The sequence below is a fragment of the Somniosus microcephalus genome, chromosome 8, assembly GCF_052327205.1.
Source record: "Somniosus microcephalus isolate GS21.2 chromosome 8, FLI_Smic_1.0, whole genome shotgun sequence".
NCBI classification, from domain to species: Eukaryota; Metazoa; Chordata; class Chondrichthyes; order Squaliformes; family Somniosidae; genus Somniosus; species Somniosus microcephalus.
The window spans coordinates 27,530,696-27,554,029 of record NC_140994.1 but is presented as its reverse complement, the minus strand read 5'-3'; the positions used below and the strand labels follow the sequence as shown (position 1 = coordinate 27,554,029).

The 23,334-nt window shown below is 39.8% G+C and overlaps 1 long non-coding RNA gene across 4 annotated transcripts; it reads right to left on the bottom strand.

Annotated features, from left to right (window-relative positions):
• Positions 1-644: 644 nt before the first annotated feature.
• LOC147113396 (uncharacterized) lies at positions 645-23,258 on the bottom strand. 4 transcript variants are annotated; one of them, XR_015079202.1, is made up of 6 exons: positions 22,771-23,258; positions 18,596-18,769; positions 17,910-17,958; positions 15,059-15,229; positions 11,347-11,470; positions 645-10,424 (listed from the first exon to the last, which is right to left on the bottom strand). It is a non-coding gene; the product is annotated as an uncharacterized LOC147113396 (long non-coding RNA). The 4 variants fall into 4 exon arrangements; XR_015079200.1 differs by having other exon boundaries at positions 645-11,470; positions 22,771-23,256; XR_015079203.1 differs by lacking the exon at positions 11,347-11,470 and having other exon boundaries at positions 22,771-23,253.
• Positions 23,259-23,334: the final 76 nt, after the last annotated feature.

Here is a 23,334-nt window from a genome sequence, read left to right as displayed (position 1 = left end):
GTGGTTTTCACCAAAATTACCACCACAAAACACTAAATTACAAGATGGAAGCAAAACTTACGAAACAATATAATTCGCAGCATGGTCCCCTCAAAACAGAAAAAAACCACGGTTTGTTGATGGTCCTAGACTACTGATAAGCATCGTGGTGTTATGGCCTCATAATATCAAGCCATGGTAATGTGGTCTGCTACAGAGTGCACACATTTCTCTTTACTCTGCAGCAAGTCTTCTGCCTTTTGTTCCAGCAAAGGAGGAAGGAAATTTGGGCACGATGTTCTCTAGGTTGATGAATGTGTACAATGTGTGTGTTGCATTAATATTTTAGCCCAGTATCTGTGAAAATGCATTAAATAATTTTTGAATCTGAAATTGAAGAGTCCTCTTGATAACAGCTGCTTTAACAGGTGCTCCTGCCTCTGCACATTGGATTATTTGTTAAGGATCCCCATTACTGCTACTAAGTCTATCCAGCTGGTTCCCTGCAACAGAAATATGCAGTTGTGCTGTGCAGATACATTATTTTCATGATTTACAAACTTTATTTGTTTTTTTTTCAATTAGCCATCTTTTCTTTTACACTTTTTTAAATTGTCTTTATTCAGAAAATCTCCATAGGAAGAACTGAACTTATATCATGGGGCTCTGAGGACAGAGTGAGTTTATTATAGACCCATCACTTCAGAGGTACAATACAACAACAGCAACTTGTATTTATATAGCGTCTTTAACATAGTAAAATGCCCCAAGGCCCTTCACAGGAGTGTTATAAGACAAAAATTTGACACCGAGCCACCTAAGAAATTAGGGCAGAGTCAAAGAGGTAGGTTTTAAGGAGCATCTTAAAGGAGGAAAGAGAGGTAGAGAGGTGGCGAGGTTTAGGGAGGGTGTTCTGGAGCTTAGGGCCTAGGCAGCTGAAGGCATGGCCACCGATGGTTGAGCGATTATAATCAGGGATGCTCAAGAGGGCAGAATTTGAGGAGCACAGGTATCTCGGGGGTAGTGGGGCTGGAGGAGATTACAGAGATAGGAAGGGGTGAGGCCATGGAGGGATTTGAAAACAAGGATGAGAATTTTAAAATTGATGCGTCGCTCAACCGGGAGCCAGTATCGGTCAGCGAGCACGGGGGTGATGGGTGAACGGAACTTGATGCAAGTTAGGGCACGGGCAGCCGAGTTTTGGATGACCTCAAGTTTACATAGGGTAGAATGTGGGAGGCCAACCAGGAGTATCGCCTCCAAATAATAGCCTTCAAACTTCTCACAACACATGTTACTGTGATAGGCTGGTTGTGATTAATTCAAAACAACAGTGTTCCAAGTCTGTAGGGTGCTAAGTACGAATTCAAAACAGTTAGCCCTACTTCACTCAGCATAGTCAAACCGAGCTTTACAGGAAGAAACTGTGAACAGAGGGTTAATTTCCAATTCTGCAGGTATACAGCGTAATTTATTTAATGATTTAGATTATAGAGATATTATCAATTGCTATGTGCCAGACGCCGTGATAAATCTTTCCTTAGCTGCAACAATTAGATCATAAACTTGTTTGGCTACAAAAACATGTGTTCACCACATGATGGTACAATCTCTGTAAGCTTTCTAAAGATCAGTGGACTTGATTCTAATCAGCAGTCAGTGGTCTTAAAAAGGCATTGTCCTGATGAAAAAGTGTTTGGCAATCTTGTTTTGGGGTTTGGGGAGGGAGACGAGCCCAAAGGTGTTATGTGTTATGTTTGTTGTAATTACATCACTTACTGATTTACAATATTGCCTTCAGTGTTTGGGAGGACAATCTAAATATGTTTGTTAAACACTTTTTTTTGCCATGAAAATAGTAGCAATGTACCCAACTCTTGGAGAAATCTTTTGTCTCTTAACGGGACCTGGTAAGTATCCTCTGTTGGTAACTGATTTCTAAATGGGACATTGATAGCAAGACTGCCTTTTTAAAGGGATATCAATAAAGTCTGATCTCTTTTTGAATGGCACCTGTTTTTTTTTCACTTTTAGCCCCGTTTTGTACAACTTATTGCCAATTGTGCAAACGGTGAATCAGCGAAAATGTGAACTTTTATCCTAATCCAAAAGATGTAATTATTTCCACCTGACAAAAGAGACGTTATCGCAAAACTCCATTATGTATTTGAAATTTAATTTCATAAATTAAATGTCACGAGTTAAATTGTGCTTGCTGTCAATTGCAGGATGCAAATATTCCTGTGCAATTGTGGTAATTTTTGAGAGTCAACCATTTTGAGTTTCCTTATATTAGGGAGAGTAAGCCTTTAAGTGGAATAAGCGAATACTAGTAATTTATAAAATAATAATTACAGTCCTGATCAATGCCGATGACAGCTATAATCTTTTCAAACGTTGCCATGTTTGTTTTCACAGGATCTGTAGAGCTTGGGCCTTAGTCAAAACACCCAGATATTGTTACATTGTGCCCGCAGAGCTGAACCATAACCTTGTAACTTGTTCCTCCCTCACCTGTACTCTAACTGGGGTACTGTTTGATCTTTTCATGCACTACGTCACAAAAATGTTGCTTCATAATATTAGCAGTTCTTGAAAGTGAATATACCACAATTAAAATGTTTTTTTTAATGTAGATTAGAGAATATGATTCAGCCCTGGCGTTCAGAAAGTGGAATTCGACCAGGTTGTAGCTTGCTGTTATTCGGAATTCCAGGCAGTTCATTATTTGTTTTGAAAAGTAGTAGTATTTTCTTTGGGCGCGTTGTTCTTGGCATCCTCCCGTCTACACCTTTGATATTTCAGACCGCCTCTCAAGTCAACAGAAAGTTCGGCGGCTCGAAAAGCTTCGATCGCTGCCCTCGCCCTTAAGAACAATGTTTCCTTGCTTCTACAATGACGTAACATTAAAACCGTGCTTGTTAATTACACTTCTTGATTGTTTTCGCACCGTCTAAAATAAAACATCCATCAACTTCTATTAAAGGGCCGCTGCAAATCAGCAACAATCCGAATATAGACCTACTTTAAAAATAGTAACGTCTACCAGGCAATAAAAGATGTTGTAAGTTGAAACGTCATCGCCCTATTCCTACCCAACATAGTTGGCTTGGTGCTGAAGTCACTGATAAATCGGGGTGTTTTTTAAGGAAAGCAGCTTAAAAACACTTGATGTTACCCCGTGAACTTGTAAACCAGTTGGTTACATGAACCTTGGATTAGTTTTGTCTCTATTCCAGGCGTTGACCCTTTGCGTTTGAAGCCAGTTTCTATATCCTAAGCCTTCGTCGATGTGAGGCAAAATCCTGTTAGCAATTAATTTTGTTCTTAGCAACCAAGAGCTTCAGGTAAGTGTTGAGCGGCTACCTTAGGGTCCACAATGAATCTCCGATCTTGTCCCTGTCACTCCGCTAGATTGCATTCGGTTACTTTAAGAATAGATACTATTTTTCGCAAAGAAACTTAAACAGAAAACTTGCCTGAATCAGAATTAAGTGTGTCTCAAGCACTAAGACAGGTGAGTTTAAAAGTGATATAATCTTATCACACGGGGACCAGAAATGCCACTGTGTTGCCGCAATGTCAAACGCAATCAGCTAAATGCCAAGAACATTTTATGTTCAATCCTTTGCATTATATTCTGACAGTCGTTTTTATGTACACAATAGACGTTTTTCGACCCCGTTTTTAAAAGTAACAATATACATAGCAAATGTAGCTTGGAAGCTTTTTCTAAAAACTCGTAGGAAAACTTTAGTGACTCTAAAGGCTTGAACCCCTAATTCTCTAATCTGTCGTTTAATGTTAATGAGCAGAAAGAAACGTGAAATTCGGTTCTTCATAAGGACGTCAACATTGAGTAATAATCTTCCCCAGACACTGTATGTTCTACCAATTAGAGCTTATTTACTTAACTTTTTTAATATAAGAACTCTTTCAGATAAGATTAACTAATCTCCTTCTAATGAGACACACGGTATCCTAAACCACAATGAAAAGGCCCGTAATAAATCTCATCGAACAATAAAAAGAATAACAACCTCATTATACATCTGGTATTTGGCAGAATACATTAAAGGCACATTAGAAAGCGCCCACTAAAAGGTCAAATGTGTTGATATTTTCCCAAATACACCGTTAGACACAAATCCTATCAATATTTTTATTTTGGGTAAAAAAAATACAGCTATACGATTTGCCACTGTCTTTCACTGATGACAGAACAGATACCATATTTAATAACTGTGCACTTTTATAATCACTGACTTGATCTCTTGTTACTATCCCTTGTCATCCTGCGATCTTAGTCGCTTCGATATATTATTATATTTTGAATTAAAGTGAAATAATTCATAAATGCATTTGTTGAAACATTGCAACTCCCCCTGCACAGGGCGTGAATTATACGGCTACGCAATTCAACTGAACTATCCTTATTGCTGTTAAGAATTGTATTTGATATCCCGCTGATTATTATTACGATTACAGTTGGGATTGTCCGTTGCAGCTGTGCTCTGAAATGTAAATAAAGCCTGGGGAGGTTGGCCAGCTTGTTTTTTGCTTTGTAACTGACTGATTAATTACTGGTAACTGGGATGCCTTGTGTCCATCTCTGCCGCCATTATAGTTAATATTATTAGCTGTAATTCTCAGATGTCCTGGAAAACAGATTACGTCACGGCTTGCTTCTGTCAGCCAGTGGGTGAATCGGCCCCAGTCGACACTTTCACAGGGGGGACCTCGGGCAATGGTGAAATGAAACACACTAAAAAATAAACTTTGTGACTTGGGAACAAATTAAGTGCGTGGCAAGATTGGATATCATAAGAAAGAAAAAAATGGAACCATTTCCCATTTCACTGATCAGACGGTAAAGAGTGCTTATAAAGCAGTGGCAAACACGGAAGTATCCACTGGGACTGAAAGCCGGTGTGGTGATACTGACACATTATCTGAAAGCTTGGACACGTTACCCTGAAAAATGGAGGCGCGGTCCAATCACAGCTCTAAACCTGTAAAATACGTTTTGATTGAGGAAATTCATCCACCTCCTAGTATTAACTTATGAAAAGACAACACTCGATATTGTGCTGTTTGTAGTCAGCGGATCCGGATTTCAAGTCCCACTCCAGGGACTTGAGCACAAAACTCTAGGCTGACACTCCAGTGCAGTGCTGAGGGAGTGCTGCACTGTCGGAGCTGCCGTCTTTCCGATCAGACGTTAAACGGAGGCTCGTCTGCTGTCTCCGGTGGACATGAAAGATCCCGTGGCACTATTTCGAAGAGGAACAGAGGAGTTATCCCTGGTGTCCTGGCCAATATTTATCCCTCAATCAACATCACAAAAACAGATTATCTGGTCATTAACGCATTGCTGTTTGTGGGAGCTTGCTGTGCGCATGTTGGCTGCCGTGTTTCCCAAATTACAACAGTGACTACACTCCAAAAAGTACTTCATTGGCTGTAAAGCGCCTTGAGAGGTTCGGTGGTCATGAAAGGCGCTATATAAATGCAAGTCTTCTTTCTCAAAAAAACGCCATTACTTTTGTGGTAATTTTCAGTAACCGTTACACTCCCTTTAAAACTGGAGGTAGAAGCTTTTATTTGCCGAATATGCACCCCTCCTCAGTAAATGAACGAACGTGCGGATTTTTACTGATTTTAAATCATTTAAAAAAAAAGTACAGACGCTTGATCAAAAACACATGTTGAACCTACAAGATCTTTAAGTAAGGGATCGTCACTCGGGAGCGTGTTATTTATGCTGCACGTATGCCCTGTTATTCGTTAGTCTGGTAAATCCCTCGATAAATGCGCGGCAGTGGCGACTGGAAGAGCGGAGGTCAGACCCAGTCCCGTGGACGCCTTGAATGACCTTGTTCCAGGTTATGTCCTCTCCAGTTGATTGGTCGGCTCTGGGAAGTCCTACTTCAACCTGAATCAAGGCGAAACATATCTTTTTCTTCAATTAAAAAAAAACACAATTAAAAAGTATACACTTTGCACTCAAAAAAAATCTTGACGAGAGAGCGAGGTTAGCTGAATGGATCAATGTGCATTGAGAGTGCCACATACACTCACTGTTATCAGCACATCTCACCTGTGCTTCCGTGGGTTGCAGTGCCCTCCTCGCCAGCAACACGTTTTCTGCCCCGACCAGGTACAGCCAGCTGAACCGCTCCAAATGCTCTGATGTCATTACGATTTTGCCATCAACTTATTTGGGAAGATACATGGACGCCAAGCTCACGCACCAACGCGACTTCGCGCACGACAGTGGAGCATTTCCTTAATCGACCACACGAAACTGGACATGTGTTTATAATATATTAAATACTGGAAAAAAAAGTATCTCGGACCTTCAGGTCATGTATAATTAAAATAGTCATTGCTTATCTATTACAGTGAAGTGGTCTATATTCGCATTGTACGATCTTTAGGTTGAATACATCACTTTGATACACAGATTGTACAAACTTTTAAGTAATTCTTACAACTGCACGTTTCCGTAAAATGGTCCCTGGCAAAGTGTTTTTTGTGAGGTTTTGTTAGATGAAAACAGTTATGTTATTTGTAAGCTTTCTAAACCGTGTACCGTTTACGCTTGGCGAATTGGAATTAAAATGAAACAATCAAATGGAACTCGCTACCTTGAGTTGCGCGCATTACCACGTGGAATGAAACACTCCAAACTCTCTCCCGGAGGCTGGCTGCTGAAGCTCGGGAATGGAATGAATCTGAGCTGCAGAAGAATTTGATCAGGACGGTGGTAATTATTCTGCAGCCAGTGCGGGGCGAATGCACCCGTCGCAGTGCGCAGCTAATGTGCGGGGCAAAATACAAAAATCGCCGCGCGGGCTCCGTTTCCAAAAACTTTTGAGAAGAGACGCTACATGCAAAGATGATTTTTGTTATCTGGAAAGACTCACGCTTTTTTTTTTCTCTCCAGACCTACCGCGTTCCCAACGCACCGCGGTGTCTCTGCCTGAGGTGTATACACAGCCCGGGGAGAAGAGCACGGCATGGGGAAAAGGCTCAACAGTTGCACCGCCGCAGAATCTGATTGTTCAGGTTGAAAAATGTATCGAAATACTTCAACGTCGTCGTGGTGTTTTTGTTTTGATTTGGGGGGGGGGGGGGCTCGTTACCATTGCCTGCTGATTCCGAATGAACCCTTGCAATAGTTGAGATGAGGATAAAGTGCCCGTGAAGATTAGAGAATGCGGTTAAATAATATCAAGCTGATGTGCCAGATCATGGAACGCGCCTCTTTCTGAGTGCAATTAGTTTTGCATAGAAAAGCACTTTATTATTTTCGATCTTCTCTTTCTCACTCTCTCTACTGCACTAAAAATGTATTTGTGCCGTGGTGATCCATTTATGCATTTAAGGCACATTATTCTCCAGAAGAGAAATTATTTATTAAAATGATAGGAATGATCCCAAACGCGAATTAGAAGGAGTTTTGAGATGGTTTATGCGGCGAAGTTCAGAGGTAATCTCCTCTAAACAACAGCTTGTTCCCTGTGGCCGACCCGCCACCAACAATAGGAGGGGGGAGTGTTATCTGCAAAGTAGAAATCACAAGGCAAATAAAAATCCCGAGTTTTGGCTTAGAAAAAAACCTCGGTCCACGATTATTTATTGAGTCATGTAAGTTGCTTAGTTGAAGACATCGATGAACCGTCCCTGCCAATGTTGTATGCTAAATCATTTAATGCAAAGATTGTTTTTCTATGACAACATGAAGCACATTTTGTTTTACTGTTTACCGAATGTTTCAATGATGAGGTTTCCGCGCTACTTTGATGATTTTACTCTGTTACGGATCTTCCTAGATCAAATAAGAATTCAAAGTGACCAAAGGTCACCGTCTTGTATCGGAGCACGCACAGGCCGCTAAGGAATCGCTGATTGTGTCAAGAACCAAACTGCCGAGGAACACACTTTCACTCACACTCACATTCACTCACACTCACATTCACTAACACTCGAGATTGAAGCATGTACACACGCACTGGCACGCACACTCGCGCACTCACACTCAGAGTTACACTTACTGGCGTATATCCACTCACTGACTCACACACACACACTTATTGGGTGCACTTACATCACAAGTTCAGTGTGGATGCCAAGCAGAACTGGCGTGGGGAGTTAAAACCGGATCTGATTCCATTTCAGGGGAGGCTTGTTGAGCTTGTCTTCTGATTCGGGATTTAGACTGTATTTGCACTCTGAATGTAGTGTAAGTGCCAACCACCCCGTCTACGTTACAGTTTTAGTGTGAATGCGCGGATTCTCTCACACACTCATTCTTTGTCTCACATGCAGTCATACAAACTCCCTCTTACTGGTACACATACTTTACAAGCCTTACATGCACGCTGGGTGACTGATTCACACTCACACCCATACTTGCTAACAAACACATACTTACACTTTGGCATGTTTTTTTCTTGCACAATCACACTCACACGCGTTCACGCTCACAATCTCCTCTGGTACACACTATTGAACACTTTCCTTCTTTTTATACTCACATACAGGCACGCGTTTCTCAAACAAAAGCGCAAGGTTCCGATTGAAACCTCAGATAATATAAGTGAAAAGCGCACTGTTGCCCGAGAGGTTCTTATATGTACATGAAATAACAAAAGGGAATACAAAAAAATGGTCTGAATTCCAACCAAAGAGCAATTAGGCGACTGGTAATGTAAAAAAGCTCAGTTTGGTTATTGATGATGAGATATCTCCAGCGTCAACGATAAGTTGCAGTAGTATTTCCCGGAAGGCTTAAGGTGCCTCATTTCTATTTGAGAAAATCAGAGCATGAAAGTAAACTCTTTGTAGTTTCGTCGTATCAAAGTGGCAGGTAAGCAGAATTGCACGTTGTTTCCTGAAGTCACTTTCTCGTGCTTCTCCATCCCATATCCGGGAATTAAGAAAATGAAGGCGCTGGAATGGAATCGGCAGCATGATCTCGGGATGGTTGGAATGTAACTGCCGAGTCCAGCGAGATTGCTCGCTGCCGTCCATTAGGCCCACAAAGTCACAGCAAAACGCCACAGGGACTTTGGCTAGATGTCTGAACAGCATTCACCAGCATGCGTAATCATGCTCTGAAATATCTTTCACAAAAAAATACGATAAAAACGAACATGCTGAGGTTTGGTTTATTGACATTATAAACGTAGATAGTACATTTCATGATATTGTCCTATATTCGCAAAAATTGTTTGATGTGAACATTTAGGGTAACCCCGTTTGAAATAAATGACAGAGTTACTGCAGATTGAATTTTAAATTAAGCACAGAAGGAGCAGAGGAAATACAATTAACAGGACGTGTAGCCATGGGGTAAAAGCAACGCTGTTCATGGTGTGGTGCCTTTCCAAATACAGACAATGAGGTTTCAGCACAGATGTTAATGATTACAGTACATGTAAAAAGTGGAGAGGGCTATGCAAGTGACACAACACAGATTGTGCAAACTAATACCTGCTTAATTGTAAGTAGAGAAATGAAAATATAAAGCAGGTTGCACATATGGCGTAAATCTGAAGGGACGAGACCCATCCAGCCAAGGGTGCAAGGATTTCATGTAAAAGAATTCGAACCAGTTCACACGTATATTACACGTTCAGTCTGCTTTCCTTGGTAGCGCAATTTCGCCTTTGACTACCTTGCAGATCTTTCCTTTTGACTATCCAAGAGTCAGGGTTTATAATTGTACATTACTTAAGGTCTCTGACCTACTAGATAACATTTTTTTGCGGCAGGACTTTGTGGGATCTCCGCCGCAGGAATTCCTAATGATGTATCGGGCTTCACTCCACTTGTGCGGTTATGTGGAGCGCTCCCCTCACCCCACCGCCGCCACTTCATTTTAATGCACCATATTGCTCAGCACAGTTTGTAAAGAAGCGCCACTTCTACCCAGTTCACACAATATCAGTGGCAGATATTGCGAGCACGTGGCGGATACTGATGCAAAATCATGTCCCCAGGTAACATTCCAATTACAACGTCGATATATCGTACAATCAAAGTGGGAAAATTAAATGTAGACCCCGGTGCTATACATTACAATACAAACCACGACAATTGACTACACCACGGGCACGTCACCATACATACCGCGCACACCAGTGTAGGCTGGATTGGCACCCAAAAGCTCCCAGGAGGTTAGGCGTAAGGTCAAGAAGGAACCCAATGCCCGTGGAGTTGTTGGGTCCATGGTACCGACAGCAGAACAGGGACTGAGCACTATCGAACAGGACAGGGATTTTTCTTTGCGGGTTGGATTGTTTTTTGGTGGTGCATTGTGATGACTCTCCATATATTTCTGCAGACATGTAGGAAATCATTGGAGTGTGGCGAATCAAATCTGCATTAGATTATAGCAAAGGGTCATCAAGCGTTGCTGTCGTTATTGTTCCATTCTAGGGTGGAATGTAAGATGTATGTTACTCCTGAGAGGTCACGTTAGATGAACGCTGTCTTTAGCTACGAATTAAGCAGTTCATCTCCCCCTTTTCACTTTACCGGACAACATTCCTCTCCAAGCTTGAGAAGTGCCACATTGCTGTTACGTGATGCGCAGCCGCGTGGAAGCACCTCGCATCCAGCTGCCAAATGTTGCAGAATTCCTCTTTCGAGAACGTTAACTATTCAAATATGTTAAAATAAAACCGAAATCTATCGTTTTAATTGCTGGAGACATTTGCTCGCGCGAATACTTTCACTGGAAACGATTTACTCGTCATTTAATCATTACTAATAATGAACAGTTTCTCTCGTAACTTTGACAGGCGCAGACACTGGCGGCGGCCTGATTGAACTGTGACATTGACTGAGGGTTTGGAATGAAAGTGATCGGGTGTGGGGAGATCAATTTCACAGGGGCTGATAAGGCACTAATACATCCAAAGGGCTTTTGGCGGAAAGTGCTAACACTTTGTTATTCTCGCCTCTCCTTTCCCCCACTCCTCCCCTCACACACACATACACACTGAAAAGAATGATTACCTAGAACCCGTATCGTGTGCAAAGTTGCACTCACACTTAACTGCAGTTTGTATTCCACTGTTAAAGTTGGGTAAAATAAATAATTAGACACATATCGCGCAGAATTCAAATACTGTACAAACTATCAAGACATTTTTCTTACTGTTGATATAAACAGATTCAGCTCCTCGCTATTAGTGCTGAACCTCCTGATCTAAGTATATTTATTTCTTTAATACACTGCATGTGTTTGAATGTTGGCAAAAAACGTATTAATTTAAAAAATCGCTTTAGAAGACAGGAACGCACATGTAACGTTTTACAAAGTATTTCAATTAACTACAATGCAAGCCGTACCTTTCCATGTGTTTGTTCATGGTATATGCAACGTTATACACAGTGCGGAAACCGGGCCCACTAATTGACGATTAATGAAGACATTTTCATCTAAATTGAAGACTGCTGTAGTCCTCTTAAAATCCTGGAAAGAATGCGACTGGTTAAAATGCTTGGTTAAATCTATCTACAATGTTACGCAGCGAGGTTCATGCACATACAACACACAACACCACACATATACAGTCTCCCTCTCTTTCTCATACACACATCAATCAGTCAGACGCAAAGACAGTCACACAAAGATACAAACACACCTAACAGAAAATGCTGGAAACACTCAGCAGGCCAGGCAGCATCCGTGGAGAGAGATACAGAGTTAACGTTACCTGAAACGTTAACTCTGTATCTCTCTCCACGGATGCTGCCTGGCCTGCTGAGTGTTTCCAGCATTTTCTGTTATTTCATATTTCCAGCATCCGCAGTATTTTGTTATTATACAAACATACATGTTGGTCGTACATTGATATACATGGTTACATACTTTTCACACACAGGTATACACAATTATATAAAGACACATGCACAAACCGCATACACATGTAATCACACACAGACAGCAGGTCACACACAAGAACACAGTGTCACACACAGAGAGAAATATTGTCGCATACTGTACACAGACAGATGATAGTCATATATACACACTGCCACACACACAGATGTCAGTCACTGCGCGCACATACAATCCTGCTGGTCTATCCTGAATACAGCAGTGCGGAAGAAACAAATGATTCCTCGTTTCATCGGGTAAAACATATATCTGTTTCAAATAAACTTTGTCCACGAAATGCTTTATGAAAATTCCTCATTCATTTACTAAATTCCATTTGCATATAGCCTGTATGGGTATGTTTCTGTGCCTATTTGCACAGGGACTTGCAGTACGATTGATTCCATGGGCAATTAGATTAACACTGGCAAGTCCCATCTGATCACTATTAGCAAGGAACTAGTCGGGAAATAAGAAAATATTATATTCAGACCAACAGGCTGACTGGACATTAGTGAGATATTGTCTTGCAGAGGTAGCATGTGTAACAAAAGCCTCTGTGACCCAAGAGTTTCCAAATTGGCTCGTTCTGCAAGTGTAAATACAGGAACTGTATCAACCAAGCAACACACAGAATCAGTAGGAATGGTTTTTTTCTGTCCCTGAATATATAGAGCTTTGAAGGCCTATGATTTGCATTAAGTCAACCTCATGCCTTCTGGATATTGTTACCATTTAGGTGTCTTAAGGTAAAACTGAATAAAGTATCCAAGTTGCCATATTAAGGGGCAAGAATGAGAATAATAAGGCACTGCATAAAAAGTGGAGCAATACATCTATGTTCTGAACAAAACAGGAAACTATTTCACTTTCAATTACTCCAAATACCTAAAGCACATTTTACTTCAGCAAAGACTCCTACAAGATTTGTTATTATGATTACAGTTTGAATATCTTCAAAAGTAGGTTTTGGATCAATAAGATTAGGACAATATTCTGTTGGGAACATTTTGTCGGACTACTCTGTCCGAAAGATTCTGAAGGGGATTGACAGGGTAGATGCTGAGAGGTTGTTTCCCCTGGCTGGAGTGTCCAGAACTAGGGGGCATAGTCTCAGGATAAAGGGTAGGCCATTTAAGACTGAGATGAGGAGCAATTTCTTCACTCAGAGAGTTGTGAATCTTTGGAATTCTCTACCTCAAAGGGCTGTGGATGCTGAGTCTTTGAGTATTTTCAAGGCTGAGATTGATAGATTTTTGGACCCTAGGGGAATCAAGGAATAGGGAGATCGGGCGGGAAAGTGGAGTTGAGGTCGATGATCAGCCATGATCTTATTGAATGGCGGAGCAGGCTCGAGGGGCCGTATGGCCTACTCCTGCTCTTACTTCTTATGTTCTTATGTTCTTACTCTGGGAATGGAATGGAATGGCATGAGCGCAACGCCTTAAAAATAACATCTCCAGGTGTCACCACATCCATGATATCAAGTACTACTGCTAACAAACTTATTGCTTATTCTGCTTACGATGCATTGGATTAGCAACATCTTAGCAGTTACTGTAATAATTCTCTAAAGGATCGAAGTATGATTCTTGTCAATATCTGTAGGAGCCGTTGGGCAGTTTCTGGACATGACTGATGGGGCAGGGTGTACACTGGCTTGTCCTGTGGTAAAGGATGGCTAAGATTTTTGCGCGATGGAAAAATCTACAGATATCATGGTGTTTCAAGTAACATATTCGAGTAAGCCTAAAGACTATTTACACAGATTCTATGGGAAATGTATGGCGAAAGAAACATTTCAATAAAGATAGATGCAAAAGACAAGTTTAGGGATGTTTTCTAGTCTGCTTACTCTGCCATCGGAATTATATTTTGAAAGTGACTAATCATACATTTAACCTTCTGTTGATGTTTCTGTCTAACCCCCATCAACACCCAAATGTCATGCTCAGAAATCAGTCAGAATATTGTAAGCTAGGACGCCATAAATCTAAGGCAAATGGTAGGTGAACCCCGGGGCATCTCAAGAGGTTACTTTCAGTATACCCAAAATGATTTGTGGACATATTTCTGCAGATACGTGGGAGAGGGAATCGAAGTAACGACAATAGAAGGAGACACTGATCATCTGTACCGGATGAATCAGTTCCACTAACTAAATATCCTGCAGCTGCAAGAACGTTTCTCTTGAGGTGATCATATCCGCTAGAAGGAGAAATTATAAGTCATATAAAAGGAGGGGAAATACCGTTGATTAAACTAAACTAAAAGAATAGGCAACTAGATTACAACAGTGACTACACTTCAAAAGTAATTAATTGGCTGTAAAGCGCTTTGGGACGTCCTGAGGTCGTTAAAGGCGCTATATAAATGCAAGTTCTTTCTTTACTACAAAAGAACTGAAAATGTATTGTGCGTCTCATAGCTGTGGGAACACATGTTTAGACTATTTCAAGTGGGATCTCAACAGTACTGAGCCAATAGTGATATGGGTGAGTGCGTGCAGATTTGGCTTTTTAGTGTGATTACACTCAGTTTTGGAGTGTGAGTTGCATCAAGAAATGACACCAGGAGCAATGCATTGTTTGAGGTCTTTTTCATTAGTAGCTGATTGTAAATATTTCTCAAGGCAATCAGGACGACTTTTAGGCGATGGATCCCTATCAATTAATGATCATCTTCTTTGGCAAAAAAATATTGTCAAATTTTGTTTCCAACAGAGCAATGCAATTACTATTCAAAGAATCATTTCGAGAACTAGGAAGTAATAGCACATGTCTCCTCCAGAAGACTGCACCTTTTATTAATTGTTACATGTATTGGCTCAGATTACAGAAATTAGCTGAGTGGCTGTAAGTAGTAGAATTGTTGGGCCCTGTCTCCGCACTGAAACCAAATTTACTGCATGCATTGAGACAGAGTGTTAAATATTTACGCCAAACAATACCAGCTCTCCTGGTTCGGCCTGTTGCAAAATGACTTCTCCGGGGCAGAAGCTGGTACCGGGTACATTAGCCCAACTTGCCTTACAGTCTTCTATAAGAAAGCCCTGCCTTAGGAAAAAGGCGCTACCAACGAAGTCCTGAACACCATTAGTTATTGCCAACATGAAAGGTTCACCCTTAAACAATGCGTTACTTTATAGGCCCATTTCGAAAAGAGTATGTGCCCACTTACCGGTTAGAGCGAATTCGTAAAAAAAACCCTACTCAATGGATGCTGAGGAATGAGAACGTACACATGATTGTCCTGCACGACAAGCAGGTTGCTGCAGATAATTCGTCTGGTCGCTTTTTTTACTGTTTCCCTGGAACCGATGGCTCTTCACACATTTCTGCTTGTTGAGCACTAGAGAAGCAACATTAAAAAAAATTCGCGTTTCTGCTTGAGAAATAAATCTGAATCACAGAGCTCCCTTAACACGGTGGGGTTATACAAGAAAGGGCAGGTTAGCCGGACCTGGTAAGAGATCAAAGCCTTGGTAGGACGATGTCATTCCTGCGATCATTTATGAACTCTATGCCTAATAACTCTTATTAGGCATAGTTCATAAATGATCGCAGGAATGACATCGTCCTACCAAGGTACAACTACAATTAAACAAATTTCACTAATTAGGTTTAAATTGAGATAAACTGTAGAACGGGATATTTGTGTTGAAATGAACAACAATGGCATTGACTCAAAAAGCCCATTGAATCCATACGCCTTTACAGAGCTGAACAGATTAATTGCATTTCTAATAGTTTTAGATACCTACGAGTGTCCTGATTTTTTGAAGTGCAATTTCTAATTAAGATTAATGTTTTGCTTTATCCTATACTCATTCACGCAGATTGTCAGTTGATATAATGCTGCATAGTGTGTGTGCTTTTTTACAATATATGCGCCACATTTCAGCACTTGCATCCCAACATGTGTTTGGCTAACCATCTGTCATGTTTAATTCCGTCATAAACTCAGCAATGCAGAGCCTTACAGTATGTGTATGCTGCACTGTCAGTCAAAACGTTCACTTATGTAATCCCTGTGTTGTTTGGAGAAGCGGGTGTACAATAAGAATGAGAGAAATGTACATTGCCTGGACTGGTGATCATTCTCAGCGTGGCTCGCGTTATCCTTCTCACTGACATACTTTGTGGAATAGGAAGACTGTGTTCACTGCAGAGAAAGCTGTGTGAAACTTGTTTCAAAGTGTTAACATTGAAAGTGCCTTTGCGCCACTGTTACACCAACCTCCTCACATTCAACCGTGCTGATTTTTATTATGTGGTGAAATGGATACCATATAAACCTTGTCCTTGCATGTTATGCTCATTATTTCGGATTGTAAAACCACCTCTCCTTTTGGCTGCCCCTATAGCAAGTGTTGCGCATGTGTTTGATGAATCGAATATGTTGAAAGCAGGTTCGTGCAATGTCAACCCCAGCGCACACATACACGCGCGCACACATACTGGTCTTAGAAAGTGCGATCACATTTGGTGTCCACATGCACTGAAATTGTATACTTTTCCTGCTACTTTCGTCACTGGCACTTTCTTTGGAACTAATGGATGTATTTGGACCTATGGCTTGTCTGCTACTGGATTAACCATAAGTAGTTTCTCAAAGATCAGAACAGCGCAGGTTCCAAGTGAAAGTATTTCGTCTACACCTTTGATTAGGGTGCAAATCAGTATCGCTGCCTGGTAATCATTAGTTTAGAACATAACAACTTTTTTTTTGCCTCTGGAACCAAAATGACTAAAACTTTTACATCTCCTAATGGAATAGGTCAATAAGGCGATTGCAGCTTGTATTTTAAAAGGTTTTATTTAGCACGTCGGGGATGAAATGTAATCAAAAACATGAGCTGACAAACGCTGTGTTTTCGCTTACAGCATCTGCAACAACTATGAATTTTTCTGCCAAAAAAGCATAAAATTACTGGCGCTTTTAAAAAAGCAGATTTGTTTTTTACGAATCGAAACATTTAAACGACCCTTTCTTCAAGTATTAGTAGAACGTAATCATTAATTTGATTATAATAAATTAATTGGAATTCACGGTAGTATACAACGCCAGGATGTTTGAATGAACAGAGAGTTTGGTTACATATTCTTGATGAATCTTGCAATCATTTTTTTTTAATTTTCTCTGATCAGTACTGACCGCCCTTCAAATTAAAATCTGATCTAGCGACCTCAACACAAGCGCCTGCCTTAAAACCAGCACACGTTAAAATTAGGAAAGATTATCAAGTAATTAATCATATTAAGACCACGTCAGCGCACCAGAAGGCCGTAGGAATTCTAACCGTCTCGAGCTCCAGAGAAAGACAAGTGGGATATAATGGCTGGAAACAAATATGTTGTGTGGAATTTGAGTGTTGGAGTTGAGATCGATGCTACTTTGAAGAGTGAGTGACGGATACAGGAAAAATCTGGATAGCCAGAGGTCGAGGATTGTTTTTCAAACAGGTTCTTGAAACGTCTGAAGTGTGATTTACAGGTGATTAAAATAATTAAAATACAGCTATGCTTTACCGTAGTGACTAAATGTACTAACTGCATACGAAAGGTACAGGAATAAGTGCTGAACTTCCAGAGTAATGTAACATTACATTAATAAACAACGACTTGTTAAATGTGCGCGCGCATAATTACGTATGGTGGTGCATCAATACTTGTGTATGTATCAATCATTGATGTAATTTTTTTCTTTTCTTAAAAATTACATTTCTGTGAGACGCTAACTTTGCCGAATGTACATTGACTGATCACTTCTGCTGGGAGACGTAAAGGAATAATCCACTGGGTGGCGCTATGCGCAAATCTATTAATAACGAAGCCAGATAACACTGTACATAAAAAACGGAGGTTATTTTAACTCTAGACAGAAAAACACCTTACTTTCCTACAATAGAAAACGCTCTGCTTTAAAAAGTAAGGAATTTCCAATAAGTTAATGGCGCACTTAAAATAGAATGTGGTTTTGAATTGTGTTTTTTCCTCAACACAAATATGCAACAAAGGTACCCTCTTACCGTATTAACTCACATCATTGGCAGCAGTGAATGCGACGCACCTCCATTCCTAAAAAATGAGATAAAATCAGTCATTTAGTTTTCAATATATGGTGTTTAAGGGATATATGCAAAATGTAAATAGACGAGTGTCTCTAATGTCAAAAGTGGGAAGTATAACTTAAGTTGCCAAGATTTTTTTTTAAATCGCACTTTATAAAACTATTAGGAAAACGTAAAGTTATTCGGCCGCTTTGGTCTCACTACTTTATGTTTCATCGTTGCTCTTTTACCGATTTCGCGTGAATCTCTTCTATTAAAGATAACAGGCTCTTTTAAATTAAATATTGCTTTTGTGTTCTTTTAAATTAAGTACGTTTTCATTTGCCACAAACAGATTTATTGTGCAAAAACGTAGTCTGATAGATATAGACGCATATTTTAACTGTTAACTATAATCATGCTTAAAGGGCCAACAAGTTGACATGATCGTTTTAACTCAATTTGCATTCGCGTTATCACCATCAGCATAACTTGGGTTCAACACATTTCATTTACTGTTTCCTCAGGTTTTTAACCTATTTTTTTTAAATCACAATTTAAACATTAAAATGTCCAATAGATGTCATTATGCCCTTGCGGCTGTGGAAAGTAACCCGTTAGGGTTTGTACCATCCTAATTATTCAACAAAAAATCCCAAATTTACCTTTTAGTGCGTAGAGACTAGGTTAATTTTGCCCTTATTCGATCAATGGGACGAATAGTCACTGGAAAGCGTCATTGATGTGTCACCTACAGAACAAGAATGAACGAGCTGTCGGTAATACGAGTCAAGGTTCCGCAGAGTGTGTCCAACCAACAGGAAGTTAAACCTGTGCATCTTGAGAAAAGGAATATTTTTATTTTATGCTTATGATTGAAGTAATCCAATATTTAAAAAATTCGTTTGGTTTATTGCTGTCTTTACCTGATGGGTGACAGCTTGGTTGATAATCGGTTTGATGGGGTGACACCTACATGCACACAAACAGAGATATATCCATCACTCTGTGTGTGTGCATCACACATCTGACTTCATACACTAATATACAAATATTTTAATTGGGTGGTCTAGATTGTATTATGACTGTAAATGCTTTCAGTTTTACACAAGAACGTTTAATTGTGAACTATGCAATAAGCTAAATTGGAATTGTATAAATGAATATATCATTAAGATGAATTCTCTGATTTGCTTACTGTAGATTACAGTTTGAAGTTTCTGAGCGATTAACATTAGATGCTGGCTCGGTTTCTCACGCACAAGGTGCTCCTAATTATGACTAAAGCTCTAATTTTATTCAAGGACACGTCACAAACCCATAAAGTTTGGCACATGTTGCATTTTGAAAGGGTTATAGTTTGGTTGCATGAATTAAACATGTACTGGCTGGAGAACGACTCCGAGGCGCTTGTCACTGCACACTAAACTCCATTTGTCATTATTTACTGCTCATATACCTCATTAAGTGGCACGTTTAAGCACCTAATTGTACCCCAATAGCCACTAATTTGTGTTCTATTAAAGTTTTTTTTTAAATCCTTTTTTTTGGCCTGATTGGGGCTTAACTGTAAAGGTAGACAGACATTCGGAAAAGGAACTTAAACTGGAGCAAGCACAATATCACTCAATATCAAACAAGTTCAGCAAAACTCGTTTGTCCCATGATGGAAATAAGATTGATTTGCTGAACGATTACTTTTTCAGTAGTTCCAAGTTGATGGCAATTTGAAGGAATTAAGAACATAAAATACTACCGGCCCCTTCAAATGAAGGTGCACTAGTGATTTATGAGAACAACAATCTAATTCTTGACTGAGGTCACTATGAATACCCATTAACAGACTTCCCTGACTATTATTTTTGAATAATGTCGTTAATATCTCCACAAAACTATTGAGGTTGCACAATCGCTTTGGAGGACTTTATAAAACTACTATTTAAAAAATAAGCTGCTTAGCAAAAGCTCTTCTCCTCACTCGACCCAAGCACACACATGCAGTTTTGTATTAGATGGTGGCAATAAAATTGACCCGAAAGACTGGGTATAGCAATAGAGAATGGTGCAGTTGACACTTCATTTTATAAATACTTGGATTAGCTCACCTTAACTCTAAATATAATTTAATGTGAAATCCATTACGCAGCGAAGAAGGGAGAATGAATGAAAGGAGAGTAAATAATCACAGTTGTTCGGCCCATTAGCTGCCATTCGGTGTTTTTTTCAGCAATGCGCACCTATTTCATGTGTGATTTGACACGGCTCTCCATACATTTCTGAGAGTCTCCTTTAGATATACAGTCCATACTTTATGGAGCCATTAAAATAAATATACAAAATAGCACCAGCCGGAGAGGAAATTTAAATAATATTTACATACAATTCGAGTATCGATAATATTTTGGTCACTTTTGACTTAACAAAAATATAAACAGATACATCTATGTACTGACAATGTTCATATTCCTTTCAAATAAGACCTGCACCACAAACTCTGCTCTATAAATCGTACCCTTTTTAAATGGTCGACTTTAAGTTAGCTACGGATCTAAAAGAAAGTTAAATTATGCCAAAGTTAAGTCAAAAAGCAGACAAACCTTCAAACCATAAGGAACCGCAACACGTCTGATGTTTAAATGTGTTTTTTTCTTAATGATGCTTTGAAAATTGTCTGAGCCAGTAAAAGTTTAGAGTTTGTTTTGATGATTTTTTTAAATGGAGCTACAGGTATTTCAGCATATCATAATTACCGTCCGATTGCTTGTGGGAAACCGAAATACTATTTAATATTCTTGTCCTGTTACAATATTGTAAAGAAAGTCATTACTAAATTTCATAGCAAGTTACAGTACAGCTGAGAAGCTTTAGAGATGTAATTAGGTAACAGACTTGTGTTGCTATGTTAATAAAAATAATTAGCATCACTTTTATTCCTCGGTTTGCCAAAGTATGGAGGTTTGAATATATGAAAATTCCCCTATACTGTAGGAAGCGCAACATTAATAAACTGCAGATCTACTCTTTGTTTATTTATGATGATTATTATTTATAGAATTGCTCATTGGTAATAGTTATTTGAATTACAATTGTTATCATTAGTAAATGCAAAACATGGTTGTAAAACGCCTTACAGTGATGCGGGCAGTGTTTTCTTTTGAATTTAAAATAATTCTCAGTTTCTATTCCTGATCCTGGTATTTCAATGTAAAATGAAGCGTAGCACAGGCCGGGTGATGGGTAGAAGAGTATCAACACAAATAGCTTGTACAGTACCGAGAAGCATAGTCTGTCATTTGTTACTGAATATACATCTAAACCCATTTGCATTATTTTCAGAAAACATTACAAGATGTAGTAATTAGGAAGGACATTTTTTTACATGGTGTTAATACTGTACTTCAATTCTAACCATGGCTGAGGTCAATAAGAATATATGAACAATTCAAAGTAACTCACTGTGACCCATATTAGATACTTTGTTTGGGATGAAATAAAACATAATTTCCCTAGCGCTCAAACCTTCATATATATATATATATATATAAGTGCAGCTGTTTATTTTGACAATAGCAACTTCACTGTGGGGTTAGTATGGAACTAGGTGGGTTTATAGTACACTAGAACTTCAAACAAACTCCACCACGGGTCTAGAACGCCTTTGATGTGTCGACCCGGTCACTATTACTAGACATTAAGTAATAACTGAAGCTCTGACCCTAAAATAAGGGAAATATTTTCTGACTGAGATGGATTTGAAAGATAAGATGAACCGAGTCGCTGCCTCAAATAATAATATTTAACCATTTAACAGTGCATTCCATTGTGACAATGTTAAAAAGGCCCATTCATATAGATTGTGTGCATCGTACCCGTAGCTAGGACTTAAAAGCACGTTATAGGCGCTGCCTGTTGTGGTGATTCTGATACTTGCTCAACATTCAGGAGAAAAAATGATTTATTTTTGTGTTATGAATTTAGTTGCATGATGTTGTTTACATACAACAGCAAAAACGCTTTATAACCCTTCAGGAAGAAAAGATAATTAGGTTAAAACATTTGAAGTTTCAAAAAAAACCACGGAGCCAGCGTTGAATTAATTATGATAGCGAATATTAATAACGATATGGCAATAATGTTCTTGACGTCACTGCTATTTCGATATCAACACATAAGAATAAAACAGCGCGATATTTAAAACTAAAAGGGGTTTAATTGGCGCAGTTTGAGAACCGGCAGGAGCTGTTGTGTGTTAACGCAATAATTAAAATGAGCGACAATGGGATACAGTAAACGGCGCAATCGGACACTCTCCCTGTTTAAACTGCTGACTGCCACGGTACAAGACCAGGGAGAGCCCAGAGGAACGGGACACTACAGCAGTGTTAAGCGATTCACATCCATCACATTTATAAAAGAAAATGTAGACATGCACAAACACAAATGTATATATAATTCAATATTTCCGATGACATCTGCTAGGAAAACAATTGTTACTGGATGTCGGGTTGCTGCCAACGCGTGTGTGCAGTGCTTTACAGGGCTGATCAGACTCCTCAGTATACAGTAGGAAGAGAAAAATAAATAAAATGACTGATTAACAAGATGCTTCAATATTTAATTTTCTGCCCTTAATGAATATGGGAAATACCTGCTTACGGGGTTCTCTGGAGTGGAGTGGCAATTAAAAGAGTGAGGGAGAGTGATACATAGAGGGTTGTTGTTTACTCAATACAGCCCGAACTATTAACACACAGCAAAGAGAAAGGAGCATTAAAAGCACCCAGGAACCACACAGACTGCGCAGAGTCGATATAATTATCTAATAGCATAATTCCCCTACCTGACCAATAGAAATATAGGGGATTCAGTCCGAATGAGGTCCCTGGACGCGAGGCGGCAACCAAAACAAGGAGCGATCCGAAACTCCGGGAGACTGCGCGCTGTTCACTTGCTGGTGATTTAGATGTTGTTGTTTTAGGAATCATTTCTAAACCCGCCGTCTAATCCCGCGTTACTGTTATATGTTGGGCGATGCGGTGTAAATTTAAAGAGCGCTAGAACGCGCGAGCCGGAAGAAATTCAAGGGACAGATTGAAATCCAACGCCTGCAGCTTTCCCCTTCCAGAAATGCCTTAAGTTCCTGCATTTGGGAAAGGTATTTATTTCTGAGAACCTCTGTCGGCTGGTGTTCGGGATTTTGTCACAGATGCCCCAACAGCCACGTATTCCTCGCCAGATGATCGAATTGTGACTGGTTCTCGAGGTTTTTGTTGTTGTTGTTGTTGTTGGCCTGGCGCTTTGATCCATTCCGCACGGATGGAGTCCGCCTCTCCGGGTTTAAAGAGCAATTGACGCACTTAAAAGTCTTCCCTCAACCTCAAGGCGAGTAATAGCGACCAATCAT